A 27,756-nucleotide genomic window follows, 5' to 3' on the forward strand; every position below is an offset into this window, starting at 1 on the left:
CCACGATATTCTTGGAATGCATGAACAAGGCTAACGTTTACCTCTATCCTGTTAAAATCATCATCTGCTGACTTCTGCAGATCAGCCTGCAGTCTGGAAGCACAGGAGTAGGGGCCATGTAATTTCATCAGCAGCCAACCCTCCAAGTCAGTGTGCATTAGGATATATGGCAATTATTCTACAACATTTGAATTGACATGTATTCTTGCGCTGTTGCCATATTTATTTATGGGAAATGGCATTGCAAGTGAAAGTAATGATGGGTATCAGGTCATTTTTACACCAGTGTAGTGTACAGCGGGGTTTTAGAATGTACACATTCATATCCAAAGGTAAAATGCATGTGAGACCTTGGTTTTCACTTTATGGGGTATTTGATTTAGAAGTGCACGCAGTCAAGTGCTCCCATTTGCATCTTAACAGCCACTATCCCATTGTAAAGAAGCACATTCATTCCTTCTCCTCTGTGGCAAAGTCATTTATTGTCATCTGAAGACATACCAATGAAATTGACTGTCAAGACCAGATTAGGAAAAGGAGGCGGACAGAGAAATCATAGCAATGCGCTGATAAAAATGTGAATGGTACTTCTAAAGAAATCGTTTTTCTTTTCCCAGCTGTGCAGCATTGTCCCATTGTCGAATGCTTGAAATTTCTGCCGATGCATGAAAAGGCTTTGGATCTAACGCTCAGTGAATTTGCTCAACTCTGTTGTATTTTGCAATCTACTGGCCTAAGTCTGATAACAGGATTCAAGGTTGTTAGCTGACCCAAATCAACAGCCCTAACCTGTCCTGTTCTCTTGCCAATTCCCCTCCATGGTTTTTGCACATTTTAGGTGAATACAACTAGGGGTTTCATGGCACTGACAAATGAATTACAGTAGAAGCTTTTGTTGAACAGAGTCCATTTGCATCTGACAAAGTGGAATCCAGCTACTCATCTTGGAGGTGTTGTGTAATTCTGGAAAATATCAGCAACAATAAAAATGATCACCAGAGCAGACTGACATTTTTCATGTGCTGGCCTCCATATTCCCTCCCCTGTCTTAGAAAGACCCAAAGGCTAAGACAGTCTGGGGAGAAAATGAGCAGCTTCTCAGAGACTTTCCAAACTCAGCACTACCACCACAAAGCATGACAAGACCTTATGACATCTGAATGGTACAAATGGGTATGAATGGTAGTCCCAAAGGGGAATTTCATTCATGCCAATTTGTTCCCTTCTGCATTTGTTTCAGAACTAACAAACATTTCATTGAATGAGCCCCATTCAGTTCATTTTCTTTTTCATGCTGTCTAAAACATCACAGTATTTCCACTTTGGCCAGCTGGCCTCTTGGCTGGTTGTGGAGGAGTGAGTTGCAACATTACAGAGGTGCCCATGGTTGCCAACTGCTGGGGTGGGGGCAGGTCACCTTGCAGTTGCTAAGCTACTACAAAGTATGTAGTTCTCCTTTTCTCACCTAGATCAAGCAACCTAGCAGCCTGTCGATGCTAAAAAGCCAAAGGAGTGTAAGGTTTAGAGGTTAGCTCCACAGCAACCAAAGGCAATTTTCATTTGAAATACGAGTAGCTTCTTTCCTCCAGTCTCTAGAATTTATTTTTAATTCAGCTACAGAAAAATGTCATCTCTAGTTTGAACATCATATGTACATATGTGAATAGCATAGCATTCAGATTGATCTCAGGGTGGGAGAGTACAAGATAAAAATATAATGAAAATATGAATTACAAATAAGTAAACAAGTCAGAAATATATAAAAAGGCCAAGCACCTTTCAGCTATGTCTTGCTCAGTGGTCTTAAATGCTTAACAAGATTGCTGTTGAGGAAGATGTAGTCAAAATACATATTTTGCCTTTATATAATTAAAATAGTGTGTATATGTAGATATTTTTATTCATAATAAATTCCTGTATTAGTTATAGTTTAACCTTAACTCTTGTTTTATCTATTTGATCATTGTTAAGGACTGTTTTAAGCTTGGTTGTTTCATTCACACAGAAAATATATGCCAGATTTAGGACCATTGGAATACACACACACACACACACACAACAGACCTATGGGTAGCTAAATGCTTCTTTTGTTCTCCTTTTGGAAACATTATTTGTCTCATACTTCACGGCATTATCATTTATTTTCAACTTGGATCTGAAATGCAAGAGATTTGCATTGCTCGGCACTGCTGAGAAAGAATGCATATTCCATAAATTGGTCTTCTAAAGATTAAGAAAAGACATTACCCGTGCTTTGATATTTCTTTTCATTTATGTGTATTTCATGCTCTTCTGTCGGGAGGTTACATTCATTATCTTTTCCATAAGAGCCCTCTGAAACTTTGTTTCGCTTTAATCAAAAACTACAAACCACAGATAGGAAACTTAATTATTACTGTACAGTACAAAGCTTATTGTGCTTGTACAGGCAGAAAGATGGTTACAAGATACTATATTAAGCTAACTCTTGCTTTCAAAAATATGATGGCTTGGAAATACATGCAAATATTATAGCTTGGACAAACTGATGCACATTTAACTTGTGCACATTCAGCTTTATGTGCTTGCCAAAAAGAAGGAGGGGTGGAAAGGAGGTTGACTTTTTTTTTTTTTTTGCATTCCCACCCATTAAACCCAATATGTTTGGACTATACACGATTTTGGCTTTAGGCCCCATCCCCAGAACTGGAACCCCAGCATAAGTTGAGAGTCGCCTATACCCATTATCTCTGAAACCTTTTGAGAAAGATTGACTGTGCACATGAAAAATGAAATGAAGCAGGCAAGCCAAAGCAGGGGAAACCAAAAGATAAAAAGTACTGATTTGAGTGATAGATCTAAAGAGAGTATTTCATCAAAACATATCGAATGGAACCAACTGGGAAATTAAAAGCAGAGAGGGAAGGAAGCACTTGGAGAGGAACTTCTTTGTGATGAGTTGGAACTGAATAGATGGCATGACAACCCAGTACTTCATCACACCTTAGTCATTTTAGCAAAGGTGACAGATATAATGACTTTTGCTCTCCCCTTGGACTTAACCTCAAGGGAACATTAGAAGTCCGTATTTATCAGTGTTTCTAGTAACAGAAGAGAATAACACACACACCCCCCAAGAACTGCTTCTTCCAGCAGTTTGTCACATCCTTCCTTGTGTGACATAACATTTGTCAGATGAACTCAGCGTCTTATGCATTGTTCATCAAACATCCACACACCCTGTTGGCACCAGGGGTGAAGCTGACCATTGCAGATTCGCTCCCCCTGATAAACACTTTGGGGGAGTAAGTTATGACCTCCTTTGTCAGCATGTCTGCTGGCTTTCTACCCCACAGCTGTGCATTTGGAATGGCTGCTTTCCCTTCTTGGGGGGTAGGCAGTGGCTGTGGCCTGTTATAAGCTCCCCCTTTATTATTGGGTGGCAAAAGCCATTTCTCCACAGCCGGCTGTTGGATAGCCCTCCAAGCCTCAAATGTTGAACTGCCCAATCATAGGCAGGCTAGGGGGTGGAGTTAGGAAGTCTTCACTCTAGTCCTCCAAAGGGGGACCTCTGTAAAAATATAAAGTGCAGGGCTCCTCCAAGTGAGCAGGAACTCTGGACAATCAGTATACTCACCCCTCTGTACCGACATAGGCCTGCATAGGTTTTAGCACAACCTGGCTTCTAAAGCATGAAAAAAAGAGTAAGATAGCAATGAGGTTGAAATATGATAAGAGCAGAATATTGAGTTTTTAGTTTCATTCATATATATATATACCACTTACATGCCAAAATGGCTTCTAAGCAATTTACACCTATAGAATAAATTATTAGATTCATACATAATCAAAATACACAATAAATCCATTCCATCAATGCATTAAAACATCCTTAATTAAAATGTACAATAAGACTAGTCAGTTAAAAATAATAACATAACAGAAGTTCAAGTTAAGGGGAATGCTTGTCTAAACAGGTGTGTCTTAAACAAAGCCAATATCAATGGGACCACACATATTTCAGTCAGGGAAGGGATTCCACAACATTGGTACCACCAGTGAAAAAGTCCACCTCCAGTGTTCTACTTCGTATTGGGAGGCTCCATGGGTACAGGAGAGTCCCCATTTCAGAAGACAGTGATGGTAAGTTTAACCAGCTTATCCCCTTTCTACCCACACTACATATTAGTTTTACATGTTAATACACTGCCTGAAGAGGGCTAGGATGGAATATTATTCAAAAGTGGGTGATATTTGCCTCCAGTGGTAATTTAGTCTGGTCTTGGTGCTTCTTGGAAGAAAAGAAATAGGGATTCATCTCTTGCTACTTCTGGCCCCATCAGCTACAGCTGAACATTCATGGAACAGAATCTTGTACTCTGAAAGAAACCACTTCTGCCTGATACAGGAATAAACTAGTAAGTATATCAGTTGAGAGGTGTGCCTGGCAACTTCATTATACAGCTTTCAGCGAATACTGAAGACACACCTCTTTATCCTGGCCTTTGACAGCTGTGGTGTATATTTTTAGTACCTGCTTTATTTCTGTAATTTTAAATTGTTTTAAACTGTTTTTAATACTCTGTTTTATTTGTTGCAACCAGCCCATGACCTGGGGTGAAAGGCAGGTAATAAATTGTAAGAAGAATTAATAATATCAGTGAAGTAACTATCAGATTGAATGTACTGCACTCAAGAAGTTAATGTGCAAAGGTATAGCAAGAAACCAAGATAGGATTAAGATTATTGCTAATTATTAGCAGTAGTAATACTGTTAATTTTCCATTTTTCACAATGGTGCTACATGGCTTGAGATTTGCCTAGGGTAATATTCCACAGTCCTTAACCCCTAGTCCCCCCCCAAAAAAAATTCAAATACACCTCTCCACCCCATTTCAGTTTCTGTGGGAAATCCAGCATGCAGTTGTACAGAACAGGCAGTCGTGTGGGAGAAGCTGTGTCAGTCTTGATTTATGTTGCAATGGCAGAATTGAAGGTAGATCAGGAACCTCAAGCATGTAACCTGGCAAACCTCCTTCTTCACTCTATGACTAATATGGAATTTCTGATAAACGTCAGCGTGAGAAAACTTTGCCTTGCGAATAATGAATCTAAAGAGAATAAGCACCATAGCTAAAGTTGCAGAGATTTAACAGCACAAATAGGAATTATTACCAATTAGTGTGATTATATTTTGCACCATGAATGCTGGGCATGAGAGTATAATGTCAATAATTACATTTTCCAGCATTTAAATAGCAGTTTAAAATGATTACTGAGTCAATACTCTAGGTGAAACTAGAGAAAACCACTGGAATGGAACATGATGAGTTATAAATAAACCTATGGTTTGTGACTTTTTGCCTTAAGGCAAGTAAGATATGTATGAGTTAGAGCCAAGAAAAATGGAAGTTCCTTCAGGGCAAACAAGGATGGAGAATGGCTTTAGAGAGAAGAAATCTGTATTGACTTGTAAATAAACATATAGATGAACACACATTTTTTTCAGTGAAAAGGATTATAACTATTCTTGAGTGCACCATGTGCCCATTTATTGATTCGCGTAAGCACACGGGGTATCAAGATTTTCCCTGCAGGGGAAAATATAAGTCTCCCTAAAATAGATTTTCTGTTGGCTGCAACGTCTGCATTCCATGCTCCCTCCCTTTCTAAGACATATATTTTCAAAGAGCAATAGTCATAGTGATTTTGGCTGCACCCTAATCACCAGTGGTGACAAATTTGTGGCCCTCCAGGTGTTGCTGGACTCAAAATCCTATCAAACCCAGCCAGCATGGCCAATGCTCAGGGATGATAGGAGGTGTAACCCAACCACATTTGAAGGGCTGCTAGTTCCCCATCCCTGCTATATATAATTTCCTGTGGTAAGTCTTGTTGAATTCAGTGGGGTTTACATAATTTCGCTGTTAAAGCGTTTTAATGTGGACTGGGTCTCCATAGCAGAAAACAAAGAAAGGCCTTTTTTTACACCCGCTTTTCATCATGAATTTGCATTCTAACCAACATGGCGGTTGGCTGGGTTTTTTAATGTCTATTCTATAGCAAACAATGTAGCAGGAACTAAGAACATAAGACGAGCCTGCTGGATCAGGCCACCTAGTCCAGCGTCCTGTTCTCACAGCGGCTTGTGGGTTGTTAGTACCCAAAATGCATATGTAAAGGGTTAATTGTAAGAGCTGTGGAACTCTATGATGTCATATACTCTGTGGTAGTTATGGAAGTTGGTACAGTTATGGCATTTAGTCTTAACGGTTAGAGCAGCAGGTATGTTGTGTTTTGCTGCTGCCTGCCTCAGAGTATCAGTCAGTCTGTAACAGTTTAATCTATGTGAGACCTATTAGCAATTTAAGTATCACTTACCTGTGTTGTATATTTAATCTGCAACTGAAAGTATACTAAGTAAAAGTATACTAAGTAAAAGTTATATATTATTTTAAACTTGCATAGTTTTTATAGGTGAAGACAGGAGTGCCTGGCATGCTCTGGTCCATGGGGTCACAAAGAGTCGGACACGACTAAACAACAACAGTTTTTATAGGAGAAGAAAAGAGAACTAATTAAAGGGTCAAAAGTCCCAGGGCTGACTTCTGCATATCTCTGCAAATGGGAACTAGAGTCTAATTCCCACATGGTTGACTAAAATGCCCATGGGAAGCCTGCAAGAGCGCTCAGCAACTGGTATTGCTAAACTTCTAAAATACTTTCAAAGTACAAACCATAACACCTCTTTGAGATGCTCATGAATTAAGCCAAGAAAAGTAAAAAGATCATCAAACTCTCCGTGGTAGCAGTAAGTGATAAATCTCTAGAAGGACTTGATTTTTCTTTCTTTTTTAGTCTGCAACTTCATTATTTCAACTGTCTTTCAGAAACTCTGCCAGGCAAGTAAATCGGTTGCAGGTCAAGACCACAATATAAAAGAAAATCAGATATTTGTATCAAAATACGTTGTCACTGGAATATTTTTTCTGTTGATCTTTATGATTTAGTGTCTGCAGTGATTGCAGTACCACTTTGACTTTTCCTGACCTGGTGACCATCCATAGGCCAATTCATTAGGAATATCTCCCAGCACATCCTCCATCAAAAAAGGATGTGCTCTATCATATAGCACAGTGATGTCCAACAGGTCGATTGTGATCCACCGGTCGATCGCAGGATGTCCCTGGTCGATCATGGCTGATTGCGGGAACCTGCTCCCCTCCCCATTAAAGCTAAACAACTTTGGCTCAAAGTCCCCCCAAAAAAGCTCAGCAACTCTGGTCAATCTAATGGGTAGATCACTGCCAGGTTTTTTTATAGTGGGAGTAGATCACAGTCCCTTGGAAGTTGGACGTGCCTGATAGCACATTGATTTCACTGTTCAAGATGAAATTCACAATGGACTTGTGCTTGTTATTGGCATATACAATACAGCAGTCCCATAAATCACATATCTAAGATTGCTGTGTCTCTATATATGAAATATGTAAATTTTAAAAATAGTTACAAATCACAGGATACAGCATAGGTATAGGATATGGCACAGACCAACCCCCCAGCACATAACCCAGGTGCTTAAAAGCTTAAAAACTTGCTCTGGCTGCCCGTATGTTACTGGGTCAAGTTCAGGATTCTTTATTACTTGGTCCCAATTCCTTCTAACTCTGCCCTATTGCTGAAATATTCAGAGTTGTCTTTGTTAGTGGTCTACCACGCCTCAGATGTACAGCGCATATCTACCAGGAGCCATGCATTAAGAATTATGGGTCTGACTCTATGGAACTTCATCCCAGCTGAGATAAGTCTGTCCCCCACCCTACTGAACTCCAGGTGTTCAACGAAAACAAGGCATTCTAAGTCAAATTATGTCTATCTGATGTTTTCACCTGTGTTTTTTCTTGTTTTAAACACTGTGTTGCTTGACTGGTGCAGTTTTATTGATGGTTTTGCAGCAGCAGTTGGGCAATAAACACAGGGTGGTGTTTCACACCTGGTTTTCCAGTGGCTAGCATCGCTGTCACTTACCAAGAGGGGCAGGGGCAAGGCACAGGGAGCACAGTGCAGGCACGGCAGCGGAGCTAATCTGACTCTTGAACCTGGACCACATTGAACACTGCACTCTGCTCCTCACCTCTCCCTCTCAGGAATTATCAACAATGCTCACTTTCAGGAAGACAGGTGTGCAACACCAAACCACCCACTGCAGCTGTTCTTCTGCAAACCATTTTGTGACCATTCATGACAGAAAGCTGTCCATATGTTTGCTTCAACTCGCTTGTGGAAACAACTCAGAGGTTATTAAGAAGAAAAACGATAACAACAAGAAGATTGGAAGATGGGACTTGTGAACACCAAAGCAGCAGAAATATGAGATGATTGGACCCTTACTGAGCTCGAAGCATGGGTACCCCCAACAATTTTTAAAAAAAATTCGGTAAAATATTTTGATTTTATGATATGTATTGGTATAATTTGGATTAATTAATGTGACATGATTGGATTGTTAAATGGAAAACTTAATAAAAATTATTTATTAAAAAAAGACAGAAAGCTGTCCATAAATATTGTAAATTAAATAAATGTTGCACTGCCTGAGGCAGTCCCACTTTAGCTATTTTGCCAGCATATCACTGGTGTATCTGTCATGTCCAAAAAATACTATATTGGCATTCCTATCCATCAACAATGATCACTCTATTATACTAAAATCAAGTGTCTTTGAACCCCCTTCTTCAGAGTGGTGGTAATCAAGAAAAAGCCCAGGAAGGAAATTTTGCCACAGAAATTATTTAATTCTTACACTTGGCAAGGGGCATTTGAGATCGTTAATTAACAATAGTGTGCTTGCAAATCACTGAAGACACTTTTGTCTCTAGGAATGTCCAGGAGTTTTCCGGACCAGATTTAACCATATTAGAATGGCAGCAAAATCACATGTCAAAGCTACCGCTTTACTGCTCCCCCTCCCTCTTGCTCCACTCCTACTCTCAACTTCAGCTTGCTAAAAATTATGGCCAGCTAAGGTTCAGGGAGTTTATGATGCAATTATTAGCAATCATCATAGAAAGCGTGGCTCCGTGTCAAAGAGGAGCACAAAGAAGAATGACCAAGAAATAAAAATTGCAGTGAGAAGCAATTAAGAGTCCAGAAATAATTTGTTTTCAATTGCAGAGCTGGGAGATGGCAGGTCTTTTCATTCTTCCAGCTTTTCCCCATGATATTATTGTGCACCAAACTAGATGAGACATTAATCAAGTGATTGGTTTTTGCATTAGCAGTCAAAGTGGTAGCAGAGGGCAGGGAGAGAGAGAGATCTGAAGCAGGACTGTAGCATTGGAGGAGGGAGTTTTAATCATTTGCCACTGCCATGGCCCTGATCCAGATTGCCCCTCCTGCCACAGCTGCTTTTTGCATTGATTGAGAGGCTCCACCGAAACCTTCACTTGCAATATTATGAATTCAGCAGCAAAACTATTGCCTTCTTGTTCACTTACACTATGTCTTATGATTTTTATTTCATTCTTATTTTTTACTCATGCACATTTCTGCCCTGCATGATTCTAAAGCCTTGGGAGTCATTTCCAATAATTTAAAACCCACACAGATATAAAATTTTCTATAAACATGGGACAAAAGCACAAAACACCAATTCATCTTTATTGTCTTTTCCCTTCCCACCAACTATGAGAACTTTAGACCACACTTTCAAAAAATTCTTAGATGCTGGCAAATCCCTAGGGGAAATAAATTCCGCCATTGACAGCAGCTGCCAAGAACATTTCTCTATAATGTCCTTGCTGTCTGCATGTGGCACACAGCTAGTAAATTGAAGAAAGATCTCCAGGTTATAGTTTGATGAAATTGTCAACACAGCAGTAGGAGTAACTACAAGAACTATCCAATAATGCCCTGGTCAGTAATAGTGGTACTTCCTGTAGGAAATAAGACCCACCTGGTCTTTAAACAGACTGTGGCATCTTTTGAAGCTCAGTCTTGCTCATTCATTGGGTTGTGTCCTATGCTAGTCCTACTCAGAGTAGACCTATTGAAATTAATGAGCCTAGGTTAGTTGTGCTTTTAATTTCAATGGGTCTAATTTGAATTGGGCTAGTGCTAGACACAGCCAATAGATCCAAATGTTGTAAGCTATATGGTGCTCAATTTCAGCCATGCTGTTTGTCTTCCCACCACCACCCACTTAACAGGTAGGAATAAAGCAGGGTGGTTATGGATTGGGCTCCTTAAAATCCCCACAATGGCCTCCTGAAAACCAAGCTTTCTTTTCCAAAAAGCTTCTCCAATTTTGGTTCCAAATCAGCAAAATACGAGCCAGAATTCTCCTTTTTCTGCTCCACATAAAAAGAACACCGAGTTTCCTTTTGTATATATATTGCAGTTGTCATTTTGCAATCATGACAGCTGAAAGCCAAAATGTGCACTCCTTCATCAAAACTCTCAGATGAAAATGGAGCTTTTGGCTATATTCACCCCTCAGGAAAAGAGGCTGTAGGGTAATAACAGATTCTCATTATGTAGTAAATATTTCAAGACTTAGCCATTGCTTAGCCCTCAAAGGAAGACATTAAAGTGATAAGCAAGGCTAATGCTCCTGCTTTAACAGCCCCTTTCATAGTAGCCCAAGATTTTAATGCAGTATCCTATCAGCTTGGCAAAGGTACTCTGGATTGAATCTGTGACACATCTATAAAGTTGTACCGATATATTCTAGAGAAGCATATTGAGATGTATCATCCTAATTACAGAATAACATAACTGAAATACAGTGGTGCCTCGCAAGACGAAATTAATCCGTTCCGCGAGAGTCTTCGTCTAGCGGTTTTTTCGTCTTGCGAAGCAACCCTATTAGCGGCTTAACGGATTAGCGCTATTAGCGGTTTAGCGGCTATTAAAGGCTTAAAGGCTTAGCGGATTAGCTGCTAAAAGGCTATTAAAGGCTATTAAAGGCTTAGCAGATTAGATAAAGGGGGGGGGGAGCGAAAAAAAATTCTCAAGACTTGCAAGACATTTTCGTCTTGCGAAGCAAGCCCATAGGGAAATTCGTCCTGCGAAGCAACTCAAAAACGGAAAACCCTTTCGTCTAGCGGGTTTTCCGTCTTGCGAGGCATTCGTCTTGCGGGGCACCACTGTACCCCATTCACAAAGGCCAAGTCCTCAACATTGAGCCAAAGCAATGTATACCCAGCTTTTTTTAATCATACTCTCCTTTTGAATTTATGGATACAGGAGTGGCAAGGACCCTAATATTTTGAGCTGATGTCAGGAATCATATCCATAAGTTACAGCAGCAACTTTATCGCCACAACATCACCCTCTCCCTCTCAGTAACCTGCATGCAGCATTGGGAAGCTAGGTGAGCAATGCTAGGTGAGCAATGTCAGCTAGTATTACTTCCAAGGTAAGCTTCTCCAAGTAGGGCTGGGAATGTCTCCTACCTGAAACACTGGATAACTACTATTGGCTATTACAGTGGTACCTCGGGTTGAGTACTTAATTCGTTCCGGAGGTCCGTTCTTAACCTGAAACTGTTCTTAACCTGAAGCACCACTTTAGCTAATAGGGCCTCCTGCTGCCGCCGCACCGCCGGAGCACGATTTCTGTTCTCATCCTGAAGCAAAGTTCTTAACCCGAGGTACTATTTCTGGGTTAGTGGAGTCTGTAACCTGAAGCGTATGTAACCCGAGGCACCACTGTATATTGAATGAATGAATGAATGAATGAATGAAACTTTATTGCTAAAAGCTGTAAGCTGTCACAATGAGTAGAAATATATTTATAATGCTGGGGAACCTCTGCTCTCCCAGATGAGGAATTGAAATGTGAAAAGAAAAAAGAATCTGGCATGCGAGAGTTACATGGCATTGCAAAACCAGATTAATTTCAAGCTACATTGTGGGACTTCATATCATACACCACTGCAGAACAATTACAGCAAACTTTGTAACCTGAATTATTAGACATCTGGAGTATCTGATCCATACTTTTTCAAAATATCTTCATTCATTTGTTGTTTATTGGCACCCTTGACAAATATGGAAGCCAATCAATATGCGTATATGACCTCTCTTTTTGTTGTGTTGTTATATTTTGTATTTCACCTTTGAGGACTTTTTGCTTTCTTAAACTATTTTGCTTATCTGACCACATGTTGCTTACAGATGTTTGGCCAAGCCACCTTAATTCCTAGCACTAAACAAAAACAGAAAGGTTTTATGCAGGACTAGGGCATAATCTGATTCTGTCACACGCAGGAAGGTCAGTTTTGAATACATTTCAAACTAACTCATGTGGCTGGTATATCTTTCCAAAAGATTTATGCCTTATTGTTATTCTACCACCCTTCCTACCCAAAGGAGCCATGGTGAAGTCCCAGCATGAGTTTTAAAAATGTTCTGACTTGCCCAAACTATTTCCAACATGTAGATTATATGAGGAGGTATCATAGTTTAGTGGCAGAGCATCTGAATTGCATGAGAAAGGTCCCAGGTACAGTCCCCAAATAGTTGGGCTGGGAATGTATGAAACCCTGGAGAGCTGTGCTACTCAGTGCTGACAATGCTAACCTAGATCATCCTGCTCAATATAAGGCAGCTCCCTTATTTTCAGTTTGTTTGCAATCAAACTGGAGACGAGTAAGCATAACTCTCCTATTAAGCAAGCATGTTAAGCTGAAAGTTAAGGTTTTACTTTCCCATTCTCATTGGTCATGGCTCTTGAGTATGGCAGCTACTCCGCTACCATCTGTCTGTGGATTAATACCAGACACAGGAGATGCCAAGATTGACTTAGGCACTGACTCGGTTACAACTAGTACTGCCAGCTGTCATTAGCAATATACTGAGCTAGAGGGACCTTTCGTCTGATTGACTGGCACTTCCATCTCAAGGATTTGTAGTTGGTGCACCTGCTTTTACAATGCATCTGCAACTCTGGCATCACATCATACATTGCAAGATGTTACTCAACCACAACAGTCAGTACAATACTTCTCAAGTACATATGCTGGTGAAGCAAGCAAGTGCAGAATAATGGTTATTTTTAGTGAAATTAGCTATCCATTCAAATTCAGTATAGTTCTCTTTCCAAAGAATAAGAGACATGAAGATTATCTGCAATAATGATAAAAGGAGATGCTTTCTTGATAATGTTCCGGGGCGGGGGGATTCTGAGCACTAAATAGCTAAGCTGTAACCTTTTGTTTCTTTTTAAGAAATACAGAAAATTAACATATTATTCCAAGTCACATAGTCTATAGGGGACAATTGCTGGCAGGCATGTGTGTTTTTGTATTATATCCATAATACCCATTAGAAAATCCATACAGTAATACAGTAGGCCCTTATAGAGACAGTGGCTTGAACTTGTATTTGAAAACATGAGCAACACAGTGACCATCCAGCTACCATTTTGTTTCATATTAAGACAATTAACAATTTGATGCAAAACAAAAACAAAAAATCAAACTATAGCTGGAAATGTGACGGTGCCTGCTTGAGTTTGTAGAAAGAGACATTAAGCCTCTCTTTCTCTATATGTTTTAAGAGCTGGAAGTGATTATTAGAAGACATATTGTCCAACCCCCTGCTCAAAGCAGAAATCTAGCAACTAGTATCCAACCTTTGAGTCTTTCCCTCAGTTCCTGTCTTTTAGCACACAAGTACATAATTCAGTGTAGGGACGCGGGTGGCGCTGTGGGTTAAACCACAGAGCCTAGGACTTGCCGATCAGAAGGTCGACGGTTTGAATCCCCGCGACGGGGTGAGCTCCCGTTGCTTGGTCCCTGCTCCTGCCCACCTGGCAGTTTGAAAGCATATCAAAGTGCAAGTACATAAATAGGTACCGTTCCGGCAGGAAGGTAAACGGCGTTTCTGTGCGCAGCTCTGGTTCGCCAGAAGCGGCTTAGTCATGCTGACCACATGACCCGGAAGCTGTACGCCGGCTCCCTCGGCCACTAAAGCGAGATGAGCGCCTCAACCCCAGAGTCGGCCACGACTGGAGCTAATGGTCAGGGGTCCCTTTACCTTTACATAATTCAGTAATAATATTGTATCTCCCCTTGAAACTCAGCTTGCAAGGTCATGCCAAAGCAATGTACATGGCAAAATTGTGCATGCTGCACATTGTTGTTGACTGTGTTTCTACACTGAAACCTAACTGAGCAATGTACATAAAAAGAGGTGAAGGCAACTATTAGTATTATAACTGTCTGAATCACTTCTGAGAATCTTTGCTAGTCTTTGAAATGTTTTGTTTTCCTTCCAACCCCTTGAAATTTTGTTTTATCAACTTTTTGGCAGTCTAGAAGTAGAATCATGGAATTGTAGAGTTGGAAGGTACCCAATGGTCATCTAGTCAAACACCTGCAATGCAGGAAAAAGCAGACTTAGACAATATGAAGGTAGCTCAGTCAATATCTTAACAATGAGTTTTCAGCCTAAGTAGAAAGGTCACAGTTAGCATTCAAATGGGAGCCTATTGGTCCCTTATATAGCAGCTAGCATACTGTCCTCTGTTCTCCCACATGAAGCAGAGTAAACAATAGAATATCAGCCCTGGCAAACTACCATGCCGGCACAGAGGGTATGAAATATGCTTCCAGATTTCTACTTTGAGATCCCTGGCACTGTATAGGAACCTCCAATATTACATGGGATTTTGCTTTGGTGATAACGTCTGGGCTTAGACTTAGACTTAAGATGACTTAGACTATTGACCATTGAAGCCCAGTATTATCTTCTCCGGAGTATCAGGGCCTTTCAACCCTGATACTTTGAGATCTGTTTTTGAAACTGGAAGCTCCAGGGACTGAACCTGAGGGCTGCTACATGAAATGATGAAGTCTGCCACCAGGCAACAACCTAATCTTTTTTTTCCTTTTCTTTTCTTGCCTCGACAATTCCACATGGGGAGGAACCTTTAAATTCACTGGGAGCTTTACTTTAGGCAAAATATTAATGGCAATTCAACTTTTACTGTATATTCCTATTATTTCCTCAAAGTTTGAAAAGGAAACTAGCTTTCCCTTGAATATTAATGACTGGGTGAAAACTGTTGGCTGAATCATGAAGAAGCAGAAGGGGCAACCGTTTCCCCCAACTTTTTAAAGTTGCACCACATATAGAAATTCAACATATGCAGTTTTTCCAACATAGATATGCTGTGGTAGGAAAAGGTGCACCTTTTGAACTTCTGCCTGTTGCATGAAGCGGCTTCTTTTTTTTAAAGAACTTATATTAGTGAAGAAGAAGAAGAGTTTGGATTTGATATCCCGCCTTTCACTCCTTTTAAGGAGTCTCAAAGCGGCTAACATTCTCCTTTCCCTTCCTCCTCCACAACAAACACTCTGTGAGGTGAGTGGGGCTGAGAGACTTCAAAGAACTGTGACTGGCCCAAGGTCACCCAGCAGCTGCATGTGGAGGAGCGGAGACGCGAACCCGGTTCCCCAGATTACGAGACTACCACTCTTAACCACTACACCATACTGGCTCCCAGTGAAAGGATGGCAGCCAGGTGACAGCAGCCATTCATTTTCAAAGATTCACTTTTTTCATTGTCTTGGCTGTTCAGAGGCATTGATAACAGAGGTTGTACAGGGTTCCTTGATGGTGATCTGTTACTCTGCTGCTTCTCTCCAGTGCATTACTATGGGCTACACAGACAATTAATTGGCCATTGCACAAGGCAATCTGATTGTGTGAACTGTTTCTCATTCTGTCCCATCCATTCATCGTATTCTCTTGCCCCAAAGAAAGCTTTAAAAATGTAATGCTGACCAATAAATCTTTTTATAATACGATGTAGAGCCTATACTCTAATGAACAGATGTGAAAAATTACATGTTCCAGTGATGAAATAAATTGCCCTATTAACAGCTTAATCTTATTTCATCAATATTTGATTTGTAGCAATCACTGAGAATAAATGTGCCCATAAGCTCAGTGATTTTAAATTCCAACCCACAGTGCTACGTCCACTTTTTCATCAAAATGTCATTATTTCTGCATTGTTACCACTTACACTCTTAGACAGAAAGTATTTTAAAGAAACAAAATACTTTGACTCTAAAAAGTTTGTTTGGTGTAATAGTTCTACAACAACTATAGAACATTTTATATTTGAGTTTATAAGCACACACTAAAGATAAAGCCAGTGGTGTGTGAAATATTCATAGGCATACCTGTCAACCTTCCCTTTTTTTGCAGGAAATTCCCTTATTCCAGCGCCATTTCCCGCTGCTTCCCACTGCTATCCCGGATTGTTAGATATCCCGTAGACTGTCCCCGGAACAGGTGAGGCTGCTGATCCCTTATTTTCAAATCTGAAAGTTCACTGTTTTCAGTGAAGTTAACTATTTATTCAAGAAAACAGACATACAACAGCCTAGTGGTCTCAGCAACATTCCTCAGCAGGTCTTGCCCCTATGGAGCAGTTGCCAGTTTCTATGCTTTTATACTATTGCTTCCACACCTCTCTAAGGCTCCTCCTCTCCTGGATGTTTCCCAAGCTGTCTCATACTGCACATGCACACCTCTGACCTCTGTTCTGCTCTTCTCATTGCTCTGTGAGTTCTTGGAGACCAGGGGGGAGGGGGGCTTGTTGCAGCAAGAGAGGGCAGGTCTCTGAATTCTTCAGCAATTCCTTGACCACCCTCTCCTCTGCTTCAGCTTTGGAGTCTGAACTGCTCCCTGTCACAGGCTCTTCCTGCTCACTAAACCCTGTCACCCCTTCAGCACTTCCAGTCTTCTCCCTCTGACCTCTCCTCGGTGTCCCACCAGCAATCCCCTGCTCTTAGCTTTCCTCCTCTGGGGGTTCCCTGGCTGGTTCCTCTTAACACTCTTCTTCATCCAGCCAGTTCCTGACATTTAATGTGTTGAAGTTCCCTGGATTCCTGTTATTATTTTTCTATGCTTTCATACTATTGCTTAAATGGGTTTTCTGCTTTGTTTTTTTATACTATGCACTTAGAGATTTTTGAAAGATTGAGCATTTTATAAATGCTTTTAAATTTAAAAAATAAATAAAAACTGGAAATGAGAGATGAAAGGAGGCCTTGCTGAAATCAACTGATGAAACGGAAAAAGTCACACACTCTGCAAATCAATGTTCAGTATAACGATTAAGGAACACATTCTACTCTTTGCTCAAATCCCAAGTGTTGTAATCTTACGTACATACCATTCATGTTGATGGAGCTTGTATAGCAGAAGTTCCTGATGGATCATATCCAACAGCTTTCTAACGAGCACATCAGGTGATATGAAAAATGAAAATGAAAAAGCTTAATTGGCTGAGAAGCGTTAGGAAGTGAACACATATTCATGGATAACAAAGATAATAATACAGCTCTGAATAAAGCACTGCTTAATGGCAGGATATTCTAAACACAAAGGATGCCATTAAATTGAGATCCAGGGTATTATAAACATGTACTTATTTAAGGTTTGTTATTGTGTAGATGCATTGCAGTTGCAGGGACCACAGAAGTTTACATCAATATGTAAAAGCTTTTTACTTGCAGGGCTTATTAAAAAGAGAGGAGGGGAACTTTTTTGTTTAAAGGAATAATTTGAATATCTGAAATTTGATGTTTAAAAATTCAGGAGCTTCATCTGTTGAACTTTATAAAACTACCAAAATATACAATATAAATATCTCATTTTACTAAAGAAGTCTAGGCTAACATCACATCCTTTTGAAAAACCAACCAATATATCCATATTCAAAGACAAGAGACCTACTTAGAGGGGAGGAATGGACAAGCCAGAGAGCTCTGAGGTTATCTTTGTGGGTGGGTGTATATTGCAGGTGCTGGTTGCATATTGCACTCACTTAAGTCCTTTGTTATTGCTCTTGGCCATCCTTTGACTCTGGTTTTTGGACCTTTCTGTGGAAGGTCTATTCTGTATTATGTATTCTAATCATAATTTTCCTTTAAGGTTGCTGCTTTAACCTCTCTTTATTCCTTAGGTTTACTCCATTTATCTGGTTTTCATTCTTAGTGCATCCTGACCTTGCTATGGTTGCTAATGGTTGCCATATTCAGAGCCAGGAAGGAATTTGCCTGTAGACAAATTGGTCAGTCTAGAGGTTTTGCCTTCCTCATAGCAAATCATCACAACTTTGGGCAATGAAGGCATTGGGTGGAATCTAGTCTTCAAGCTTTGGGGTAAAGTGGTACATCACCCTGCCCTGAACCAGTGGCATAATCAGGGTACCCCGTTAGAGGGTTCTCAGTGGAAGTTTTTGTCCAGAAGTGAAGCATGGGGACAGATGGGCCATGGGCTTCTAGTGGCATCCTTAGGATGGCAACCTCAGTAGATCAACACCCTGGAGGAAGCCACATTCCTTGGCACGACACTGAAGTGGTTCTAGCCCTCTGGCAGGAGGCTAAAATAGATATACACCCAATGTATGAGCCAAAATTCAACCTACACCTGTAATCAATAAAGTTGTGGCCATTTTTAATCCAGCTCATTGTCTGTTTGAGTTTATTCTATCACGCCTCACATTACTCACAGCACAGGGAAGGGTGGCACTGTGACTACAACCATGTTATTCTTGTTTTGGATAAATTTGTCATAATGTTTCACATAACCCAATGTATTTTAGGAGCGCTGTATGTTTTCTAAAACTGAGACAACTATATAACACATAGCTGAGCGAATCACTTCGTTGACTAATTCCTGCATACAGTTATTATTTTTACAGCTTAAAGTAGAATTTCTTGTTGCTGCTGTTTGCATAGTCATCCATGAGGAAGCCTTTAACCTGAAATGCAACATGCACCTCTAAGGCTCTCCCTCTTTTCCGGGCTTCTTGAAATTGAGCGCTCTCAGGCCCTTTGTTGACAAATTTATATTGCTCTTTTCTAACCTCTCCCTCTAGTGGTAGGAAGCAATTAAACTGATTTGTTCTAGGAGGATCATAAATAAATTATCTAGGTATTTGGCACTAAATATTCATGAGGTTCAATTTTTGATATGAAAAGTTGGCTTAAGATTGCTTTCTGTGTTTGGGGGGAATTGTTTGTTGTCCTGATATGCTGCTGCTTTGGAACCACTCTGAAAACTTCCCCCCCCCCCCTTTACTACATGATCCCACTCAATCAGGGATCATGCAGAGACCAGGATGTCATGACATCACATGACGACATCCCTAAGATCAAACAAAGCTCTCCCATAACTATGACTCTTAATAAGGGAACAGTCCCTTCTGCCCAGGCAATTGCTTGATGCTCCTTGCCAAGCACTGTAGTGACAGTTTCATTGCCTACCAGCAGCATACAATGGAGCTCTCATCACTTGTGGCTGCACTAGACTAGTTGGGAGATAATGCAACTGTACATCCCTTTAATAGGAATGCAGAGCAGATAAACAACATTCATAGCCAGACAGATTCCCAAATCATAGGAGCATACCAAACAACTTTATAGCCAGGCTACTTTTCTAGTATTGTCATGCTCTGACTGGCAACAGCTCTCCATGGTCCTAGGTAGGGATATTTCTCATCATCTATAGATCCCTCTAATTGTAGGTAGCAGGATTTGAACATGGAAGCTTCTATGTGGAGGAAATATGTCCTAATGCTGACCAATGAGTTTCACTGCATTGTTTCATTGCATTATTTTTAACGGGATGTGACTTCAGATGTGCCATTCACAATCACCAATGCCCATTGGATCAGGGGAGAGAACACTGGCCGAGTTACGTCCACAAGAGGAGCATATTCCTTCTTCCAAACACTCACTTTTCTGTAATTTGTGTTGCAGTCTTTTAAATGAAATGATAAAATAGGAAAAATCAACAAAAGAAGAAAACAATTGAGTGTGGTCAGGTATAAGCCATTGTATAAGGAACTGGAATACTCTTTTAGAACTGCTCATTATATATTTAATAAAATAATAACTGTAAGAATAGTAAAAAAAGAAAGGGGGAATCACCCAAGGGTGGGTGTACAGTGTGTGTTGTTTTTGGTGGGGTGGCTATATCTTATCTTTCTATCTATCTATTAATTGCCCCTTTAAGGTCAGCACTAGAATTTTACTCTGCTAGGTGATTGGCTAATAGTAATGGAGTAAAAATAGTTCAACTAGATAGATAGATAGATATTATAAATAATAATACTAAATTAACCTTCCTAATAATCATAAATTAATTAACCTAATGCATCGCCTGTATTAATTTAATAGAAGGAACTAACAAAGTTGCCTGTATCCACAGCTGGCAACACCCTCCTCAACCATTACTGAAGAATAAAAACTATGCACAACTAATGATTATTAACATTGTTTCCCCAGTTTAATGTCTACTTCCAGTTTATTTACATTGTTGTTTTCAAACTCTTTCTGTCTTTCAGGTAAACAGTGTAAGCACAACCAGAAGCTGCACCAGAAGTTCACATTACACTGCTTGAAGAAGGAACATATGTTCTCAAGTAAACTTAGTGCTGTACAAAAAGAAACGCCTTTTTTTTTTTTTGCAATGTAACAAGCTTTATTAATAGTCTTACAATACATTACATATATATATAGTACATCTCGTAGAGTAAATTGAAAAAGAAATGCCTATTTAAAACTCTGCATTTATTTTCCACAGCTGTTCTCAATAACTACATCCCCTGGAAATTACAGACATAGCTAGTCAAAGATGGAAGCATTTATCCCATTCCAGAGTTCATTTTGTCCATGCAACCAGGGTCCATGACATGTATATCTCTATGGAGCAGACACCTAACACACATAAATAATTTCAGATATCCTACTGATACTACTTGTCAGGCTCCCATCCCAAATCACTATGTCAGCAACTCTTACTGGTAAGCAAGGAAGAGTTCTTTATTCAGGCTAAGAGCAGTACAGGCTCAGTAGGAAACACAAGGCCAGAAGTCAAGATTCCAAGATTCAAGAACAAAGAAAGAGGTTCATAATGGGAGCTTTGAAGCTGTCTTGACAGTTGACATGTTTCTCCTCCCAAGCTTTTAAAGATGTGGTAGAGTGAGCTCCCTCATGGGACACGGTCACCCTATAAATATGCTGTACATGCACTCAATCAGGGCAGATGCACCTGGTCCCACCTGTGAAGACAGCACCTGGTTCACAATAACGACTGTATCTTGCCCTCTGCCTCCAGCTCCTGTGCCACTTCCTCCTGTTCAGTCCCTAGTCAAAGTCCTCCCCATTCCCGGATAAGGCAGAGGAGCCAGCCAATCTGCTTCTCTCTCTCTGACATCTAGAGTCACAAAGAGAGGACATCTCTTTTTTGAACCTGGATTCCAGCCTCCTATCTGTACATTTCCTTCGTTTTCATCCTGGTCTGTGTGAGACTGATGGAGCTGAAGGGCACATGACACTTATGGACATTTACTGTATGGACATTTAGGTGCACTCTTTCTAAAGCATTTGTTACGGCTTCCATCTGCCCAATAAAAGGCACACAAAGCTTCTGCCGAGGCAATATTGCCTTACTTTGCAAAACTTTGATATGTACAAGATGCACAATTTTGAGGTGTACAAGTCACAGCTCAATATTCCTTTTAAAATCTCTAGCGAACTAATAGATAAATGTGAAGACACAATTTTAAAAGTCAGCTGTTGTTCATCAGCTGTGACACATTTGTCAAACCTGTAATTTCCCCAATACTTACTATTTTAGTTGTTGGCAATATCTGATGAAGCTAACATATGCATTATATTTTAGCACATTTTAGTTTGAGGATTTCACTTCTCTTCACAGTACACATCGCATGCATCTGACTCACTTTGACTAGAATAAGTACTTCCTTTAGAGAAAATGGAGCAGATCATTGGCTTGATTGCTCATGGAAGTGAAGTTTTTTCCAATAAAAATATTGTGCAATTGAGTTAAGGACATTCCCTTTTCTGTACAGTAAAGGAAAATGATTGCCATAATAGTATTACTCACCTGACAAATCAGATTTGGTCCTGAATAACTGATTGAGAATCATTATCTTTCAAACAAAAGGAAACAAATGACATTTTCCTGAATATTACACTGTAGCCAGAAATAAATTGTATATGAGTCAGGATTGGAATTTAGAGAAATCAATTGGCAAACCAAACTGTTACAAACTAAGAGCCAGTTCATATATCCAGCATGCATACTTGCAGTTCTCCACACTCCCCTAGAGAAGCCCACCTAGTACCCACACTGCTGTCTTTTGGATATCAGATTAAGACATTTCTGCTTTTCCTTGGTTTGTAGACAGTGTTAGCCATACTCAAAGTAGATCCATTGAAATTACTGGGCATGACTAACTGAGGTTCATTAATTTCAATTGGATATATTCTAAGAATTTAGCTGGATAAATCTCCCAGTTTTAAATCCTCGCAGTACGGTTGGTGGTTTTAATGTATAGAATTTATTAGTGTTTTAGTTCTGCACACAATATAATGTTCTGTTGTGTTGGTTCTGTATTGCTATATTAGTTGTCTCTTAAGTTTATTGTAAATCGATAGGACTTACTTCTGAGTAAATATGGATCAGGTTGCAATCTGATGGGTATTCTGAAATTTGCTATCTGTTCACTTTAATGAAGTGGGTTGCTCCCCTTGTAAGGAGACATGTCTATAGAGCTTTCCTCTCCTGGGAAGTATATATCATGGGTGCTCAATGAGAACATTACCACTCCATCTGTCACATGTAAGATGGAGCAAGCTTGTTTTCTCCTGCTCTGGAAGGTAGGACCCAAACCAATGGCTTCAAGTTACAAGAAGGGAGATTCTGACTAAGCATCAGGAAGAACTTTCTGACAGTAAGAGCTGTTTGACAATGGAATGGACTCCCTTGGAAGGTGGTGGACTCTCCTTCCTTGGAAGTTTTTAAGCAGAGGTTGGATGACAATCTATCATGGTTGCTTTAGTTGAGATTCTTGCTTTGCAGGGGGTTGGACTAGATGACACTTGGGGTCCCTTCCAACTCTACTATGAGTCTATGATTCTATGAGTACATGCATATCCTGCCTTTCTTCCAAAGAGTTAAAGACAGCATACATGTTTCCCTTTCCTTCCTCCTCACTTCCCATTTTAACCTAACAACAAACTCTGAGTGAGAGGGGCTGGTCCCAGGTCACCCAGCGAGTTTCGCAGCTTAGTGGCGAATGTGATTTGACTCAGTTTCCCCAGTTTCAGTTTGACACTCTAATCACTGCACCACACTGGTTCTTAATCACTTGGACTGAAGTGACAGTCAAGACATTCAGGTCTTGTTATTAAAGAACTTGGAACAGCAGTAAAGAAAATGCCCTAAATATATTTTCACTTTGGGGTAAAGGGAGAGAGAGACCAGATATAAACTATAAACTGTAAAAGGCACAACAAATCTCTTCTAGAGAATTCCAATATTACAATTTAAAATATTAATGTTTGAGCCTCTTGCAGGCTTTCTAAAATAACTCTATAGGGAAGCTAGTTTCTGTTATTATTTCTTTCCCAAAGACATGCATTCCAACATTTATGGAAGTTAATTTTCTAGATTGAATGGCTGCACAATCACAAATGAGTTCCAAAGTTTTGACATCTTGTAGCTAGGTCTTAATTTGAGACATAGCCCAATGCCACATCCTGTAGGCCTGGCTCCAAATGACAGTGCCCAACCTGAGAAGCAAGTGATAATCAGGAGGATTACTGTAATCCAGGTGCATTTTCCTCATCACTGAGCATTCAGAGTTACCCCCATAGATCAGGAAACAGACTGGAGAGCCTCTTCTCCAAAGCAGTGGTCCTACAGGGATGTGCTTTAACAAGATATAAGGTGACACAGAATCAAGCCTTGAACCCTAGTTTGCTCTTTATAACTAATTACAGATACGCACACGAGATGCAACATGAATCAGAACAATTCGGATTGCTATGTACAATTCCTTAAGTTCTCGCATTGATCTTAACTGAAGAGTAGCTATACTATTTGGCTGTGTACAGTAGACACAATACATTTAAACCACACCCACAAGAATCCTGGGACCTGTAGTTTGTTAAAGGTGCTGGGATTTGTACCTCTGTGGGTGTAGAATACTGTACATCTCTCAGAACTCTTGCGGGGTGTCCTGAAATTAACTCACATTTCTTTTTATTTTTTATTTTTTCCAATATATTGGCTATCAAAAGAATCTCTCTCAGCTTTAGTGTATGTTCATCAACAACCCAAAGTCGTTCCATGAGATTTGTCAGCAATGAGCCTTATTGCAACAAGAAATAGCAATTAGAGCTGCATCCTTCCAATAACAATAATAACTCTAGCCTCACAAAGGACCCTTGATGATCCCTCATTTTGAAACAAAAGTAACAGCTTTTGTGAAGCAAAAGTAATAACTTAGTGATTTATGTGTATTGAAAGAAAGGGGGAAATGGTGCAAATTAATCTTTCAGGAAGTTACCATATTATCTTTGTGTGTTGTTTACGGCTACAAGTGCTATCATATTTAAGAGATAACTCACCAGAGCTTTTCTATGAACAAAGCAGGGGATTTGTGGTTAAACCTTGTAAAAACGCTGTTCACACTTAGTTGATCATATTCCTGTGAACGTTCCAAACTTGGAATGCTCGCATTAGGACTGAAATAAAGTCATTGGACCAGTCACACATTGTCAAGTAATTGTTAAGTGTTTGAAGTGTTAACTTATTAGAACTGGGTGCACTACAGAGATTTCCATTATTACAAAAAAAAAAAAATCAAAGCTGGTTAACTGTTGTGGTGAAGCAATGACATTAAAAAGTCTAAATAATTGTAATGAATTATTTAACGCCACAGGGTACCCATTAGAACAGAAGCTTAATTGGGGAATACAGTGGTACCTCAGGTTAAGTACTTAATTCGTTCCGGAGGTCCGTTCTTAACCTGAAGCTGTTCTTAACCTGAAGCACCACTTTAGCTAATGGGGCCTCCTGCTGCTGTTGTGCTGCCGGAGCATGATTTCTGTTCTCATCCTGAAGCAAAGTTCTTAACCCGAGGTAATATTTCTGGGTTAGCGGAGTCTGTAACCTGAAGCATATGTAACCCGAGGTACCACTGTACAATAAAAAGATACACTACTATCTAAAAAGAGGCATTATTGGCTTCATCCAGCAATATCTGAATGCAGTCTAACAATATGCTAAGAACTGAACTTTTATTACCCAATGGGTAAAATAGAATGGCTTTCTGCAATAGAACTACATAGAAAAAACAGCATGAAATCTAGTTTCTCCCACCTCAGTGATGTCTCTAGACCAACTTAATGTCATTCCTGATGCCATTACAAGGTGCAAGGAGCTGTTTAGGAAGCAAGTAGTGATTCCCTTGCACTTGAGCCAGAATCTGCAGTTAGTACAGAATGATGCAGCTCAATTGCCAACAGGAAGGAGACCCTGTTAGCATTTTAGACCTCTGTTCAGAGATCTCCACTGGTTGCCTCTTTGCTACCAGGCCAAATTCAAGATGTCACTATTAGTATATAAAGCCTTTAACAGCTTGGAACCAATTTACTTGCAGAATTGCCTTACCCCATATATGAACACACAACCACTTCATACTGCAGAATTCACACTGTTATAGACACTACATAATACTTGTTCTGCACTTGTAAGAAATTACCTGGCACAGAAATTTTGTAAAATAAAAATAAAAAGCAACAACACTGGCAACTATGACTACACACAAAGACAGCACAGAGCCTGGAAAAATAACCTAAGTCAATTGCCAGCTGCCACTAGGCTACTGCTACCAAATGTTATAGTGCCCACTCACAATCACAAACTCTTTATTTACTTGAGCTATTTATGTAGTGCTCTTTATAATATTTATCACCAGGTGGGTTACAATGCTAATTAAACATTTTCATATCTTACACAGTAAGATATGCAATGGAACATTTAAACTTCACAACCAAGCTGGTGGTCTTGCAAATGTCAGCATCTGCACTGTCATGTTATATTTTGGTGCTTTAAATAGGTCACAGATTATTCCAGATGATGAAAAGCTTTGGAACAATTCTGTGCTGTTGTAATCTGTGCTGTTATAATCCAGCAAAAACATGAAATGTCTCTTTAAAGCAGATATAGACAACAATGACAATTGCAGCTCAGAGCCTTTCCACAGAACCACTGAGTGCATGCCCCTTCATTAATGGCTTCTTCATTGACAATGGTATGAGCTACCCAGAAGCAAGGGAAGGACATCCTGGCCTCTGTCACTACTGAAAGCACAAAGGAGGTTATCATTATGCAATCCTTCCCTCCCCAGAAAAGCTCCATAGCAAGGTGGATATTACCATGTCCCCAGATATTGATGAGAGAATGAGCAGATGCAGCAACACTGAGATTGAATTTTGTCCTACAAGGAAGAATACCATCCCAAAAGTCAGCTGCACGGAGAATGAAAAAATGAAGGCAAGGTCATTCTGGCTGGCAAAAGGGCAAAGAGCCAGTTAGATGCAGCAACCAGCTCCATCCCAGGAAGAAATCCAGTAATGGAAGATCAGTGCAAAGACCTGTTAAAATCTCTCATGCAGACATTAACAAACAGATCTTAGTGCTTTCCTTCAACTTGCTTTCCTTTGCACATGTTGCCTTGTACATTACTTTTTTTAAAGTCTGAGGGCAGGGTCTGCAGCTTATTTCCATTCTACGTTCAGCACCTGCCAGCAGAATTGTTGCTTTCAGAGTCAACTGAGAAACATCATTGGTCTAGAATGCAAGATAAAAATATAATCTTATAACAGGGAGAGAGATTCTGTTTTTCACACACACACAACACTACTTTTGTGAATACCCCAAAGGTGCCCCTTTCACCAAATACATTCCATACAACAATCCTAGAAGAGAGCAATGAATAAGCTTTTACATTTGATAAGTCTGCCCTGCGAGAATGAAGAAATATCTGTAATAAATGTGTTGACTTGCGGACTCTGAGCTACAAAAAGTGGAAGCCAACACATAACCTGGTCCCATGGAAACGTTCTCCTCAAGAGTATTTTGGTAGTGCAATCCCTTCAAGTGTATAATACCAACAGCGAAACTTTGGTGCTTGTTTGAGCAGCAAGACCTTAACCGCCAGATTATTGATTTATTACGTTTCTACCCCTTTTTTCTGCCAAGGAGCCCAGAGCATGCAATGCCCATTGATCCTTACAACCACCCTTACGAGGTAGGCGAGACTGAGAGACGATGACTGGCCCAGGATCACCCAGCAGACTTCAAGCCTGGGAGGGGGATTTAAACCAAGATTTCCCTGGTCACAGTCCAACAACGACACCTCAGTGACTCCTAGTGCCTAACCTATAGAATAGGGCAAGGCTTTCCTTTTGAGAAGTACTCTGAGCATGTACGGAGCGCGCTCCAAAGCAACCACAAGCAGTAGGGCTCGGGGTCAGATCCTCCACCCCCTATGCTCTGGTGCTTTCCTTTCGGAAAGAAAAGAAGCAGCTATATTATAGCTATAGGCGCGAGAAGCAGCAGCAGCCGCAGCAGCAGGCGGCGACGGTACTTTAGATAGACCTCGCCGCCCCTCCCAGCCTGCTCTACTACTACAGCCACCATCCCGGGAAGGAGCGGCGCTGAAGGAAAACGAGGGCGCGGGCGAAGCCGACGAGTCCTTCTTCTCCCGCTTCCAGCGCCCCGCTTTGCCCGAGGAGACCGAGCGCTTTCCGCTGCCGTTTGTCTCCCGTCTCTTCCCGTTTGGCGCCGCGACAGCCCGCATCTCTCATAATCCCCCCTCGGCGGAGACTCGACAAAGCACCGCCGAGCCAACCAGGCCTCTCTGACG

The 27,756-nt window shown here is 40.4% G+C and overlaps 1 protein-coding gene and 1 long non-coding RNA gene across 4 annotated transcripts in view; one reads left to right on the forward strand and one right to left on the reverse strand.

Annotated features, from left to right (window-relative positions):
* RNF180 (ring finger protein 180) overlaps positions 1 to 27,756 on the forward strand; it is a 334,052-nt gene that overhangs the window by 214,339 nt on the left and 91,957 nt on the right. The window lies entirely within an intron of this gene.
* LOC308458374 lies at positions 939 to 22,012 on the reverse strand. 2 transcript variants are annotated; one of them, XR_013977304.1, is made up of 5 exons: positions 21,921 to 22,012; positions 17,176 to 17,235; positions 3,617 to 3,664; positions 2,248 to 2,363; positions 939 to 2,155 (listed from the first exon to the last, which is right to left on the reverse strand). It is a non-coding gene; the product is annotated as an uncharacterized lncRNA (long non-coding RNA). The 2 variants fall into 2 exon arrangements; XR_013977305.1 differs by having other exon boundaries at positions 939 to 2,363.

This window comes from Podarcis pityusensis (assembly GCF_964106645.2).
Source record: "Podarcis pityusensis genome assembly, chromosome: 11".
NCBI classification, from domain to species: Eukaryota; Metazoa; Chordata; class Lepidosauria; order Squamata; family Lacertidae; genus Podarcis; species Podarcis pityusensis.